We start from the raw sequence: 15,101 nt of genomic DNA, 5'->3' as shown, positions 1-15,101 counted from the left end.
TTCGAGACATAAGAGGTTAAATGGTTTGTTCTTATCTTGTCTCTAGAAGTGCACTGGTCAATTCAGTACCTTCGGAAGATACCTAGAAGAACTATAGAGTTCCTAACTCTCAATGCCTCATAACCAGACATCATAGATTCTTCTAACAATCATACTGAGGTCAATAGTCCTTTGACCCTAAGATTGCGAATATATCGTTTTAAGCAAACTACGAAGAGTTTGTTCATGCAAATCTACATTTGTCTCTTCGTAAGTTGTTAAGTTTGTTTATGGACTAAAAGACTATGGTTTTATCATAAAGCTTCAGACAAGGAAGATTGAATGAACGTTTCAACTTTATTAATGAATGAATAGGCAATTACAAGCAAGAGTCTTCATGAGACTTTATTACATCAAATGTTCAAAATAAAGACTACAACTCTTCTTGTGGGCACCATTGACAACATTCCGGAGCGAGGCGCGGGACCTTCGACGCCAATTGGAATCACGCACAGAAGAAGTTGGCATTCTTCAGGGCCAGCTTACATCGAGCGAGGCTGCCCATGTTCGAGCGGAGCGCGAGCGCGACTCCTTGGCGGAGGAGGTGGTTCGGGTCACCGCGGAGAAGGCCGCGGCGAAACAACTCGCGTCCGACCTTCAAGACGACTTCGATGTCGGGGTTGAGGAGGCAAGACATGCGGCGGCGGTGGAGTGTCGGGACGCCACAGCTACCGAGAATGCCAACTTCTCGCGCAAGTGTTAAGCGCACGCTTTCTTTTAGGTTTTTTCCATTCAGCGCACTTGTTTTAGCGCTTGCTTACTAGGATTTTTCCCTTTCAGCGCACTTGTCTTAGCGCATGCTTTCTAGGGTTTTGGGGCAGTTGCCCTTTTCTTTTATGAGACATTATTTTATTTTTATGAACGTTTTCGCACATTCACTTCTTATGGCGTGTTTAGATAGGCAAGTGTTCGTGTCAATGGACTTGCCAATTCTTTTATCTCAGCAGGATTTTACTTCGGGTGCGCCAATCTCTTGAGTGGTTTGCGTTCCGTAAGCTTTTTTCAACTGTGAGTCAGCCATGCTACGTAAGCGCCTTACGTGTGCCGGATTGCGCCACGTAGACGTCTCAGGTCACGCAAGGTAGGCATCCTGGTTTTGCCATTTAGGTGTCTTAGGCGCGCCATGTAGGCGTCTTAGGTGCGCCATCTAGGCGTCTTAGGAGCACCTGGTGGGCGTCTTAGTTGCGCCATATAGGCGTCTTAGGTTGTGCCATGTAGGCGTCTTAGTTGCGCCATGTAGGTGTCTTAGGTTGTGCCATGTAGGCGTCTTACGTGCTCCACGTAGGCGTCTTGGGTTGCGCCATGTAGGCGTCTTACATGTGCCATGTAGGGGTCTTGGGTTGCGCCATGTAGGCGTCTTGGGTTGCGCCATGTAGGCGTCTTACGTGCGCCATGTAGGCGTCTTAGGTTGCGCCATGTAGGCATCTTACGTGCACCATGTAGGCGTCTTGGGTTGCGCCATGTAGGCGTCTTACGTGCGCCATGTAGGCGTCTTAGGTTGCGCCATGTAGGCGTCTTACATGCGCCATGTAGGCGTCTTAGGTTGCGCCATGTAGGCGTCTTACATGCGCCATGTAGGCGTCTTTGGTTGCGCCATGTAGGCGTCTTACGTGCGCCATGTAGGCGTCTTAAGTTGCGCCATGTAGGCGTCTTACGTGCGCCATGTAGGCGTCTTAGGTTGCGCCATGTAGGCGACTTACATGCGCCATGTAGGCGTCTTTGGTTGCGCCATTTAGGCGTCTTACGTGCGCCATGTGGCCGTCTTAGGTTGCGCCAAGTAGGCGTCTTACGTGCGCCTGGTAGGCGTCTTAGGTTGCGCCATGTAGGCGTCTTATGTGCGCCATGTAGGCGTCTTAGGTTGCGCGATGTAGGCGTCTTACGTGCGCCATGTAGGCGTCTTTGGTTGCGCCATGTAGGCGTCTCACGTGCACCGTGTAGGCGTCTTAGGTTGCGCCATGTAGGCGTCTTACGTGCGCCATGTAGGCGTCTTTGGTTGCGCCATGTAGGCGTCTTACGTACGCCATGTAGGCGTCTTTGGTTGCGCCATGTAGGCGTGTTACGTTTTTTTTGGTGGAGCGTGTTCTTTTGAGGGTTTCCTTACCATAGCTAGCCCCCGCAAGTTTTTGGGTTATAAGTTTGATTTTTGATAACCGGAAAACTTGCACAAAACGAAATTTGAAACGAAAAGCTTGAGTTTTATTACTTTTGTGAAAACTTGCGAGAAATTTGAAATCCTAAAACATTGGCTCGTATGCCTTATTGAAGATGGGAAATAAAAGCGATAAAAATGCGGGGAACGCTAGCTGTTATCGGCCCAACCCCGATAGCGGACGAACGAAGGCGGAGCAACGTCGGACGCGTCTCGGCAGCTCGCCCCGGCCATTGGCCGGCCCTAGGGCCAGCCTCGGCCAATGGCCGGCCCAAACAGCCTCGGCCATTGGCCGGCCCAGAGGCCAGCCTCGGCCAATGGCCGACTCAAGATGCTCCCGGCCATTGGCCGGCCCTAGGGCCAGCCTCGGCCAATGGCCAGCCCAAATAGCCTCGGCCATTGGCCGGCCCAAGGGCCAGTCTCGGCCAATGGCCGACTCAGTCTACTCCCGGCCATTGGCCGGCCCTAGGGCCAGCCTCGGCCAATGGCCGGCCCAAATAGCCTCGGCCATTGGCCGGCCCAAGGGCCAGTTTCGGCCAATGGCCGACTCAATCTACTCCCGGCCATTGGCCGGCCCTAGGGCCAGCCTCGGCCAATGGCCGGCCCAAATAGCCTCGGCCATTTGCCGGCCCAAGGGCCAGTCTCGGCCAATGGCTGACTCAAGCTACTCCCGACCATTGGCCGGCCCTAGGGCCAGCCTCGGCCAATGGCCGGCCCAGATAGCCTCGGCCATTGGCCGGCCCAAGGGCCAGTCTCGGCCAATGGCCGGGCCAAGACAATTCTCGGCCAAGGGGTTGCCCATAACACCCCTTGGTCGCCTATAAATAAAGGGGCCGCTCCCCTAGTCCAGGTAATCCGAATTTGAGTACTGAAACGCTGTCGAACTCGTACCTCGCTCGTTTCTCTCAAGTCTCGATCTCTAAACACTAAACCCTCTACAAACCACCTCAATCCTACTAATGTTGAGCGTCGGAGAGGTAAACAGAGGCAACCCCTCTGTTTCCCCTTTGTAGTTCACACCTTCTTTGCTCACTTTTCAGGTGCTTGAACGAGACAGAGATCATCTACATCTAAGGGACGGCTTGGGATACCAAGCCCGACACGCTCGAGTCGAGACGAGACCACTTGGTCCGGCCTTGGGTCTAACCGTCTGCGACTCCTAAATCGTTGTCCGAAAAACTGCGACAACATTTTGGCGCTAGAAGGAGGGGATCTCTCGACCTTGGCAACGCATTCCCTCTACCAGTCTTTTCCCTTTTGTGCTCACGACTCTCGAGAGATGAGTCACATTCTCCGCCAAAGGCTAAACTCTCGAAGGGACGCGCTCCCCGCCGCAACTCTCGGCCGGCCGCAGGCCAATGTCGTGGACCAAGCGTCCAACGAACGCCAACCGGTGACTCCCGTGGCCCCGACGGTCAGCCCCGCTAACGGGCTCGACATGGTCACGATGATTCAAAGCCTCCAGAATCAAATCATCGAAATGAGGGAGTCGGGGAGGCAAAGGCCGTACGGAGGGATCGAGGAATCATACTCTCCCTTCGCCGTGCAAATCCTCGCGCAACCATGCGTGGGGAACTTCAAGTTACCGTCCATTCCCCCCTACGATGGACGTACGGACCCCCACTTCCACGTCCAACACTATGAGACGTGGATGACTATGCAAGGGCAGGCGGACGCCACCCTCTGCCAAGCCTTCAGCCTGACCCTCACAGGCTCCGGGTTTGAATGGTTCCGAAGCTTGAGGCCGGGAAGCATCCCGTCTTTCCGGGCCTTGCGAGAGGCTTTCCTCGCCCGATTCGCCACCCTCGTGGCGCAAAAGAAGCCGAAGACCCACCTCCTCTCTATCCGACAAGGAAGAGACGAGACGTTGAGACAATACCTCGCTCGCTTCACCGAGGAGTCTCACAAGGTCGAAGGGTTCGACGACAGGGACGCCATCACGGCGATCACCAAGGGAGTGCGCACGAGCGACTTCCTCAAGTCTATTGTTGGCAAAGTCCCGCGTGACATGGCGGAGCTGATGACAAGAGCCCGCACATACATGGGAGTCGAGGACTACCTCGATGGCCGAGATGTCCGAAAGTCAGGAGGACAAGGGAGTCGCCGCCGCGACGATCGAGATGAAGATCGTCCCGACCCCCGAAAGAGGAGGAATAAGGGAAGCCAGGCCCCTAACGGCCGTTCCCTCCCCGGGCCGATGCCGCCACATGTCGACAGCTTCCGAAAGTTCTCGCCATTCACTCCTTTGAACACTCCGCCGGAGCAAATCCTGGCTCTGCACCGTGACAAGTTGGGGAGTCCAACCCCTCTCACGAAGGATCCCGCCATGAGGGATCAAAGCAAGTACTGTGACTACCATCAGGATCACGGGCACCTGACATCTGAATGCTATCAGCTCAAGCGTCAGATTGAGGCCCTGATTCAAGATGGGAAGCTGAAAGAGTACGTCCTTAGAACTATCGGGACGCCCGCGGCAAGGAAAGAAAGGTCCGGCGACGGTGACTGTCACGGACCGCGCGGCAACCGAAGAACCGGAGAGCTCGCAACTTCACGTCGTGGGCGCGATCTTAGGCGGCCCGGAGTTCGGAGACTCGGCTACGCAGCGGAAGAAGTACGTGCGCGAAGTTTCCCAAGGGAAAATAGCGCACTACATCAACCATACGTACGAGGTCCCTCCTCCGGCCCCCTTCGAGTCCATGTTCTTCACCGGGCAAGAAGCGGCGCGAGTACTCCATCCACATAACGACGCGATAGTCGTCTCTGCCCCGGTCGCCAACAACCTCGTCCGGAGAATCCTAATCGATAATGGGAGCTCCGCCGACATAATCTTCAAGTCGGCATTGGACAGGATGAAACTTTCCGGGGTAAGACCGACCCCGATCTCAACCCCGCTCTTCGGCTTTTCTGGGGAGAGGGTTATGACGGAGGGAACTATCGACCTCCCGGTTACCTTCGGTACGCCGGGGGGGCTCGAGGTTACCCACATCGTATCGTTCCTAGTGGTGGATCAACCCTCGGCGTACAACATCATCGTCGGCCGCCCGACTCTCAATCGGTTGAAGGCCATAACGTCCACGTATCACCTAATGATGAAGTTCCCAACCGAGAAGGGAATCACCGTGATGATGGGAGACCAATCCATGGCGAGGATGTGCTACATCCAGCGCGTGGACGGAAAAGGGAAAGGGAAGGTGGTGTGCACCGTCTTCCAACTCGGGGACAAATTCCCGTGCAAGTTAGAGGAGGGAGGAACCTTCGGAGAGCTAGACCAAAGGGACGAAGTCGAGCGTCGGAAGGTGGAGACGCCGGACGACCTCGTTCCCGTCGTGTTGGACGACGCCAAGCCTGACCAAGTGGTCAAGGTAGGCGCCCAACTCTCGTCTGAAGTCCGAACCGAGCTCGCCGCTTTCCTTCGAGAGCACAAAGATGTCTTCGCGTGGACACACGCCGACATGCCGGGGATCGACCCCGAAATCATGGTTCATCGTCTCAACGACGACAAGAGAGTGGCCGAGCGCGTTCAACCGCGACGGGCGTTCAGTGGGGAGAGGTACCAAGCCATTGGTGAAGAAGTTGACAAACTTTTCGCTGCCGACTTCATCAGGGAGGCGGAGCACCCCAAGTGGGTGTCCAATGTGGTAATGGTTAAGAAGCCAAACGGGAAGTGGCGGATCTGTATCGGCTACAAAGATCTCAACAAAGCCTGCCCGAAGGACAGCTTTCCTCTCCCGAGGATCGAGCAGCTCGTGGACGCCACTGCGGGCCACGAATTGCTAAGCTTCATGGACGCCTACTCAGGCTACAACCAGATCCGCATGCACGAGCCGGATCAAATTAAAACCACCTTTGTTACGAACCGCAGACTTTACTGTTACAAGGTCATGCCCTTTGGCCTCAAAAAGGCGGGAGCAACGTATCAAAGGTTGGTGAACCGCATGTTCGCCAATCAAATTGGCAAAACTATGGAGGTCTACGTGGATGACATGCTTGTCAAAAGCCTCAAAGCCCACGACCACGTTGGAGACCTTAGGGAAATGTTCACGATCCTGCGGCGCTACAAGATGAAGCTTAACCCCAACAAGTGCGCTTTCGGGGTCGAGTCTGGAAAGTTTCTGGGCTACATGGTGAGCCGCCGCGGGATCGAGGCCAATCCTGAGAAGATTAAGGCGATCTTAGAGATGAGGTCGCCGCAAAAGGTCAAAGAAGTTCAAAGCTTGACGGGAAGGATCGCCGCCCTGACGCGATTTGTTTCCAAAGCCACTGATAGGTGCCAACCATTCTTCAAGGCACTAAAGAAGACCGATGGGTTCGTGTGGACGGAGGAGTGCGAGGAAGCATTCCGCGATATGAAAGCCTATTTCACCTCCCCCCCGTTCCTCGCGAAGCCAAAGAATGGCGAAACCTTGTTCCTCTACCTCGCGGTTTCCGATAGGGCCGTGAGCGCGGTCCTCATACGCGAGGAGGACAGGGTACAATGGCCGGTCTACTACGTTAGCAAGGCGCTCCTCGACGCCGAAACCCGATACCCGGAAATCGAGAGACTGTCCCTCGCCCTCGTCATGAGCGCGAGAAAGCTCCGGCCCTACTTCCAAGCGCACCCCATTGTGGTCCGCTCGGGACATCCCATCGAGAAGGCCCTTCAAAAAGGGACCTCCTCTCGAATGGCGATATGGTCCCAAGAGTTGGGCGAGTACGGGATCGAGTTCCAACCGAGAACCGCCATTAAGGGTCAGGCCCTCGCCGATTTCATCGCCGAATTCACAAGCTCGCCACCGGCCGACGAGGGCGACGAGAATAAAGAGAGCACGGAAGAGAAGAAGGACGACCGCGTCGAATCGTCGAAGAAGAGAACCAACGACTCGATAGGGCCGGTCTGGGACTTGCACGTGGATGGCGCGTCAAACACCCGGGGGGCTGGCGCCGGCGTTGTGCTCACAAATCCTGATAGGGAAAAGCTGAGATACGCCCTGCGGTTCGAGTTCAAGGCTTCCAACAACGAAGCAGAGTACGAGGCTCTGATCGTTGGCTTGGAACTAGCGAACAAGTTGGGCGCCCAAAACCTGCGCATCCATTGCGACTCGCAATTGATTGTGAACCAGGTTAAGGGCGACTACGCCGCAAAAGAGCCACACATGATCGCGTACTTGTCCAAGGCCCAAAAGAACCTGGAGGCCCTGTCATGGTTCGAGATCGTCCAAGTTCCACGAGAGGCGAACATTGACGCTGACGCCCTAGCTCGCCTCGCGTCTGGGATAGATGAGGAGGGCGAGGGTAGCGTCCCAATCGAAGTGCTGACCCGACCCTACGTCTCGAGAGGCGACGTAGGGGTCGTTGACGAGACTCCGCCTCCCTCGTGGATGACTCCGCTCGTGGAATTTCTTAAGCGAGGAGTCGTTTCCAAAGACAGAGAAGAGGCCAGAAAGCTGAGAAGCTTGGCGCCGAAGTACACAATGAGGGAAGACAACTTGTTCAAGAGAGGCACTCTATGCCTCTCCTTCGCTGCTTGACCGAAGTCGAGGCGAAGAAGGCGCTCCGCGAGGTGCACGAGGGGGTGTGCGGAAACCACGCCGCTGGGCAATCATTGGCATTGAAACTAATGAGACTTGGATACTTTTGGCCGACCTTGAAAAAGGACTCCCACGAGTGGGCCAAGAAATGTGATAAGTGCCAAAGATTCGCCCACATCCCGCGTCAAGCACGGCCCCACTGTGTCCAATCATCGTGCCGCGACCTTTCGCGAAGTGGGGAATCGACCTCATTGGTGAGCTACCTACGGCCCCGAGGCAATACAAGCACGCGATCGTGGCTATCGATTACTTCACGAAGTGGGTAGAGGCCGAACCGCTAGCAAAGATCACTGAGGCGAATACGACGAGCTTCATTTGGAAAAGCATCATCTGCCGCTTCGGGATCCCTGCGTCAATTGTAACCGACAACGGAAAACAATTCGACAATGCGCGCCTCCGAGAAATGTGCGAACAACTTGGCATTAGCAAGACTTTCTCCTCTCCCCGCCATCCTCAAGCCAACGGTCAGGTCGAGGCGGTGAACAAGACGATCAAGGAGAACTTGAAGAAGAAGCTGGAGGCAAGAAAGGGGGCTTGGGCCGACGAGCTCCCCATGGTCTTATGGGCATACCGCACCACCGCTCGAAACGCGACCGGCGAAACCCCTTTCGCTCTCGCGTTCGGCGTCGAGGCTGTGGTACCCGTCGAGACCAAGTTGCCAACCTTGCGCATCGAGGAGTACGACGAAGCCGCCAACGATGACGCGATCAGGCTTGAGCTAGACCTCATAGACGAAAGGAGGGCGGACGCACTCACCCGGCTTGCTGCGCAAAAGAGGAAGGTCGAGAAATACTACAACTCAAAGATCAAGCTGCGGAAGTTCGCCGACAGAAGCCTCGTTCTTCGAAGGGTGTTCCAAAACACCAAGGTGCAAGGCGCGGGAGTTCTAGGCCCCACCTGGGAAGGCCCGTACCGTGTGCGCCGAGCCATCCACAACGGCACGTACGAGCTCGAGAACATGGAGGGACTCGTGTTCACCCACCCGTGGAACGCGGAACACCTCCGGCAATATTACCAGTAGACGTTCATTCGTCCATTTTTCGCTTTTTTGTTTTCATGTAATTTTCGATTCTAGCAAAGACAATTTACAATTTCAAGTTTGGCCAACGGCCTGGGATGTAATTTTTGAACCGTTTCAATAATTTAATGAATTACATTTCACTTCAAAACGTTGTATCTTAGTTTCTAGCCTCCTCTACGAGCACCCAAGAAACTCGGGGGGCTAAGGGGGATAAGGCGAGAGTAACGAGCTCGCTTACTCCACTTTCCACGCGCCAAGCGGTAACAAAACACCCATAAATCGGATCCGCGCACCGGACCTCCGACTTCGTACCCTCCTCGTGCGACGCTCTCGCACGGGTTGAGGCCGTATGCCGAGAGATAGCGAAACGTCGACGAGTTGGATCCGCGCACCGGACCTCCGGCCTCGCACGTCTTTTGCTGCGACCCTCTCGTGCACCGATGCACCTTGCGCACCGATAGGCGGCAAGGCATCGATGGATCACGTCCGCGCACCGGATTGTCGATCTCCGCAGTCAAAACCCAAAATGTGACACGCGTACCAACGAGTACCACGCTCACTGGGAGCTGCGAACCCATCCCGATACGCACGCCGATAGGTAGCGTACTCGCCGGAGGATGAGCGCGACGGCCACCTAGCTCGTACGCACCAATAGGCAGCGAGTCGCGAATGGATGGCCAAAAGCCGCACCTTCGCCGCCAAATGCGGCAGTAAGCCGTGCCAACCGGTTGTGCTAGGCATAGCAAACCGGGCTCGTAAGACACGCACCATTCAAATTGCGCAAATCGATTACACTAAGCGTAGCAAGTCGAGAAAATAAGACGCACAATAAAAAGAAAAGCTTCCATCAAAGCAAGACAATGTCACACAATCAAACCAACGAGAAAAACAAAGAAAGTACGATGCACACCGAACAAATGAGAATCCGAAAATAAACAATACGTAAGCGCTAAACAATTGCGCGAAAAACTAGAGAAAAGTTGGCTACTCCGAGCTGAAATCGATCTGCTCCTCATCTTCGTCGGGGCAAGAAGTGCCGAACCCGCCGACGGTTTCTCCGTTCGGTTGATGGGTCGTCGATTGCGCAGCCTCAGCAGGGATTCGGGGATGCGGGTCGTCCTCCGGCAGCTCGTCGTCGTAAGGAGGGAACATGGTGTTGAAAAAGGAAAACGTGGTCCCGCGAGACGCGTTCTCCTTTTCGGTCGCTTCCCGAACTCGCCGGGCCGCCTCGTAACGAGCTGCCTCCAACGCCAGGTCCCAGTCGTCCTCCAAGTCGGTCTTGGATCGCACGGCGTCTTCCTTCTCCTCGGCAAGGGTCTGCATCTCCGTCCGGAGGGTATCCCTCTCCCTCTCGACCTTAACCCGAGCGATCTCGCTCGCCGATAGTCGAGCGTGAACGATGCTCAGCTCTGCATCCCGGCTCGAGAGCGCCGTCTGAAGCTTCTTCGTTTCCCCCAGGAAGGTGTCGGCTGCCTGCTCCGCCTTCTCGCGAAGCGCCTTCTCGGTGGCCAGTTCCCCGCGAGCTCGCTCCAACTCCCCCTCGAGCGCCTCGAACTCTCGGGCGGTGCGAGCCCCTGCTAGGGCGGCAGCGTGCGCGGCCGCCATGCTCGTCTTCTCCTTCTCCATGATTTGCATACGTCGTAGCATATCTCGGAGAATGCGATCGCTCCGCTCTTGGCGCGCGAGCATCTGCAAGTAAATGAAACGCGGATAATTACAATAAGCACGACAGTCATACATAACACAAGCAAACGAGTCATACCTTTCGAGCGTCGCCGATCCCGTTCTGGAAGTGCTCGAGGTCGCTCGTTGTCAGCAGACCCTTGAAATCCCGCAAGGAGGTCTCAAGGATCCCTCGGGAGCATTGGTCTCTCAGCTCTGCCGCCTCCGCTAGGAGCATAGAGTCCAAGCTATCCGGCACCGTCGATGTGTGAGTGCGTTTGTGGCCGGACGGTGACCTGAGAGAAGCTGACGATGATGGTCGCTTGTTGGAGGAGATCGCTTCATTCCTCGCCCGCGATGGCGACCCCCCACGACGAACCTCAGCTGGAGGGCGGGCCACGGTCGTGGCATCGTCGGTGGGCGTTGTTTTCGGCATTTGTGTGCATGGTCGATGACGCCGAGCCATGATACCTGTAGAGAAGGAAAGAACGTCTGTCAGCTAAAGCATAAAAATAAGCGTAAATAACGGAAAACGACGATAGCGCGGTAACGCGAAAGTATGCGCGGCCAGTCCCCCCCGCGTCGGGGGAAGGAGCTGACGCACCCCCCTCCTCGGTCTCGGGATCCTCCGTGGCCCCCGCGTCGAGGCCGGGGGGCGAAGGAATGTCGTCACTAGGCACGAACCACCCGGTCCTCGCCATCAGGTCTGGGGACTCGAAGAGTGTCCCTTGCCGCCTTGATTCTGGAATCGCCCTAATCACCGCGACGAGCTCGGAGCCCTCGATATCACCCACGGGTGGGAAGTCGGCCGCGGGGCCAAAGAAGAGAGGCGCGATCCCAAAGGCTGACTCGGACACCCACACCCAAGGGTATCGGTGCTTCGAGGTAACCTTGGTAACGATAGAGATGCGCTTCCGAGTAAACGCCGTGTAGAAGCCTGGTTTCCCCGGAACCCCGCGAACGAGCACGAGATCTTGGATGTCGTCCGCAGTAACCGCCCTTCTCTTCGCCCGATAAAGCATCATGTGGCACGCGGCGACTACCCGGTAGAAGGTCGGAGACATTTGCGACGCGTGCACCCCCAACCGAACCAATAACTCATGGATCACCGGCTGGAAGGGTAACCGTAACCCTCCGCGAAGGCTCGCCTCATGAACGGCGGCGTGTCCTTTACGGGGGCGAGACGGAAGATCGTCGGGCAACGGTCGCAAGATCATCACGGAGTCCGGGATGCCGTATCGCCTCCTCAAGCTCGTAAAACTAGCGATCGAGAGCGAGCTCGGAGTGTCGACTCCCGAGCAATCCAGGCCGCCACGTATAGCCGATTCCCCGGTCGGAAAGGCTAGAGCTCGTGCCTCCTCCCGCGCTGTTAAAGAAGACATCGCAGCGGGTGCGACACGATGGTCCGACGACTCGCTCGAGCACTCGACGCCGGAAGCGATCCCCGGCCCGGCAGATCCTTCGTGGCGATCGCCTAGGCCGGCCGGCGGGACCGTGGCGTGGGCGCTCGGCTCGGCGGGCCTTGTTCCCCCAGTGGTCGGCCCGGCAATGGACCCGTCATCGGCGCCCGGCCTCGGACCCGGCAAGCTTCCCTCGGCGAGGCCTATCTCGCCCGTGCTCCCTCGGTGGGTGCCCAAGGCATTTGGTTCGACTCCACCGGCCTCCGGCCCGGGTAGGAGGCCCCCTCGCGCGTCCGGGCCCCTGCGTTGTGCGCCCAAGGCCATTGGGCCGGCCCCGCCAGCGCCCGGTCCAGGGAGGCAGTCCTCTCGCGCGCCCAAGTCATCTGGGCCCCTGGGAGTCTCGCTCGACCCAGTGGCGCGCGCACCTGGCCCAGCAGAGCGGCCCGGCCCGCTAGGTGGGCTCCTCCCTTGCAGCCCTAGCCCGCCAGCTCCTAGGGCTAGGGCGACCAATGCCTCGGCCGCCGCCCCCCGGCCGACCCTCCTCGTCACCGGCGCCGGCGCCCCCTCCGGCAGTGCCGCCCACCTCCGGCGGCCCTCCAGCGGCGCCGCCCACCTCCGGCGGCCCTTCAATGGCGCCGCCCGCCTCCAGTCGGGCTCCACCAGCGTGCCCCTCCTCGAGAAAGGCCGGGCCCGAGCCGCCCAGGCCTCCTTCGTCGCCGTCCGCCTGCCAAACAGGCCCAGCGTCGCCGCCCAGGACCGGCGCGACGCTCCTGACGCCCGACTCGGCCGGCGCGGCCCCTCCCGGGGCGAGCGCTCCTCCTGCGCTGCTTGGATCTCCCCCGGCGGCGCCTCCAGCGCAGACAGCGCCGACGAAGACCGGCGCACCATCGCCTAGGCCCGCCTCGCCGAGCGCGACTTCACCCGGTATGCGCGCGTCCCCAGCGCCGCCTGGGGCTCCTCCGGCGACGCTCCCAGCACAGACGGCGCCGACAGGGGCCGGCGCATTTTCTCCCGGGCCCAGTTCGCCAAGCGCGCCCCCGCGCTGATCGGCCCAGCGCTCCCCGACGCCCGGTGCTCCTGGGCCGGCGTTCCCTTGGTGGCCGGGGCCGTCCCCAGTGCACGTGTACTCCTCCCCGTCGGCCAGCCATGCTTCGACCGTGTGAAAATCTCCCCCGGCCATCTCTGTCACGTGGTGGCTCAAATAGCCTCGGCCATTGGCCGGCCCAAGGGCCAGTCTCGGCCAATGGCCGACTCAGTCTACTCCCGGCCATTGGCCGGCCCTAGGGCCAGCCTCGGCCAATGGCCGGCCCAAATAGCCTCGGCCATTGGCCGGCCCAAATAGCCTCGGCCAATGGCCAGCCCAAATAGCCTCGGCCATTGGCCGGCCCAAGGGCCAGTCTCGGCCAATGGCCGACTCAGTCTACTCCCGGCCATTGGCCGGCCCTAGGGCCAGCCTCGGCCAATGGCCGGCCCAAATAGCCTCGGCCATTGGCCGGCCCAAGGGCCAGTTTCGGCCAATGGCCGACTCAAGATGCTCCCGGCCATTGGCCGGCCCTAGGGCCAGCCTCGGCCAATGGCCGGCCCAAATAGCCTCGGCCATTGGCCGGCCCAAGGGCCAGTCTCGGCCAATGGCCGACTCAAGCTACTCCCGGCCATTGGCCAGCCCTAGGGCCAGCCTCGGCCAATGGCCGACCCAGATAGCCTCGGCCATTGGCCGGCCCAAGGGCCAGTCTCGACCAATGGCCGGGCCAAGACAATTCTCGGCCAAGGGGTTGCCCATAACACCCCTTGGTCGCCTATAAATAAAGGGGCCGCTCCCCTAGTCCAGGTTATCCGAATTTGAGTACTGAAACGCTGTCGAACTCATACCTCGCTCGTTTCTCTCAAGTCTCGATCTCTAAACACTAAACCCTCTACAAACCACCTCAATCCTACTAATGTTGAGCGTCGGAGAGGTAAACAGAGGCAACCCCTCTGTTTCCCCTTTGTAGTTCACACCTTCTTTGCTCACTTTTCAGGTGCTTGGACGAGACAGAGATCATCTACAGCTAAGGGACGGCTTGGGATACCAAGCCCGACACGCTCGAGTCGAGACGAGACCACTTGGTCCGGCCTTGGGTCTAACCGTCTGCGACTCCTAAATCGTTGTCCGAAAAACTGCGACAACACTAGCTACTGGTAGTACTGCCTCAAGTGCTCCGCGTTCCACGGGTGGCGAATCGAAGTTCCGTCTGTGTGCTCGATGTAGTATGTCCCGTCGTGAATGACTTTGCGGACTCTATAGGGGCCTTCCCAGTTCGGGCCTAGGACGCCGGCGCCTTGAACTTGCGTATTTTGGAAAACTCGTCTGAGTGCAAGGCTTCCGACGGCAAAGGTTCGCCTTTTGATCTTGGAGTTGTAGTATCTTTCGACCTTGCGCTTCTGTGCTGCGAGGCGTCTGAACGCTTCTGATCTCTTTTCGTCGATCAAATCCAGCTCCATGCGCATGGCCTCATCATTGTTCACTTTGTCGAACGTATCGACTCGGAACGTGGGTATCTCGGTTTCGATTGGGACCACAGCCTCAATCCCGTATGCGAGGGAGAATGGCATTTCGCCTGTAGCGTTTCGCGCGGTCGTCCTGTACGTCCATAGGACGAATGGCAATTCCTCGGCCCAGGCGCACTTTTTATCTTCGAGCTTCTTTTTAAGATTGCCCTTGATAGTCTTGTTGACTGCTTCGACCTGGCCATTGGCCTGAGGGTGACGCGGCGAGGAGAAGGTCTTGCTGATCTTTAGCTGATCGCAGATATCTCTTACTCGAGCGTTGTCAAATTGGGCGCCATTGTCTGTCACGATCGAGGCGGGGATACCGTGCCTACATATGATGCTTTCCCAGATGAAGTTTGTCGTGTTTGCTTCAGTTATTCTGGCAAGCGGCTCGGCCTCCACCCACTTAGTGAAGTAGTCAATGGCGATAATGGCATACTCGTATTTCCTTGGCGCTCTAGGGAGCTTACCAATGATGTCCATGCCCCACTTAGCAAAGGGACGTGGAACAACGATGCTGCTTATGGGGTCGGAGGCTGTCGCGGAATTTCCGCGAAGTGCTGGCATTTGTCGCAACGCCTTGCCCAGTCGCAGGCATCTCGCTTCATGGTAGGCCAAAAATAGCCTTGCTTAAGCGCCTTGAGCGCAAGGGAAGTTCCAGCGGCGTGGTTCCCACAGATGCCCTCATGAATTTCGCGGAGGACCTTGGTCGACTCAATGCTATCGAGGCATCG

This window comes from Urtica dioica, chromosome 3, assembly GCF_054948205.1.
Source record: "Urtica dioica subsp. dioica isolate 48M chromosome 3, U.dioica_male_clone48M_v1_H2, whole genome shotgun sequence".
NCBI classification, from domain to species: Eukaryota; Viridiplantae; Streptophyta; class Magnoliopsida; order Rosales; family Urticaceae; genus Urtica; species Urtica dioica.
Note: the sequence above shows the minus strand (reverse complement) of the source record.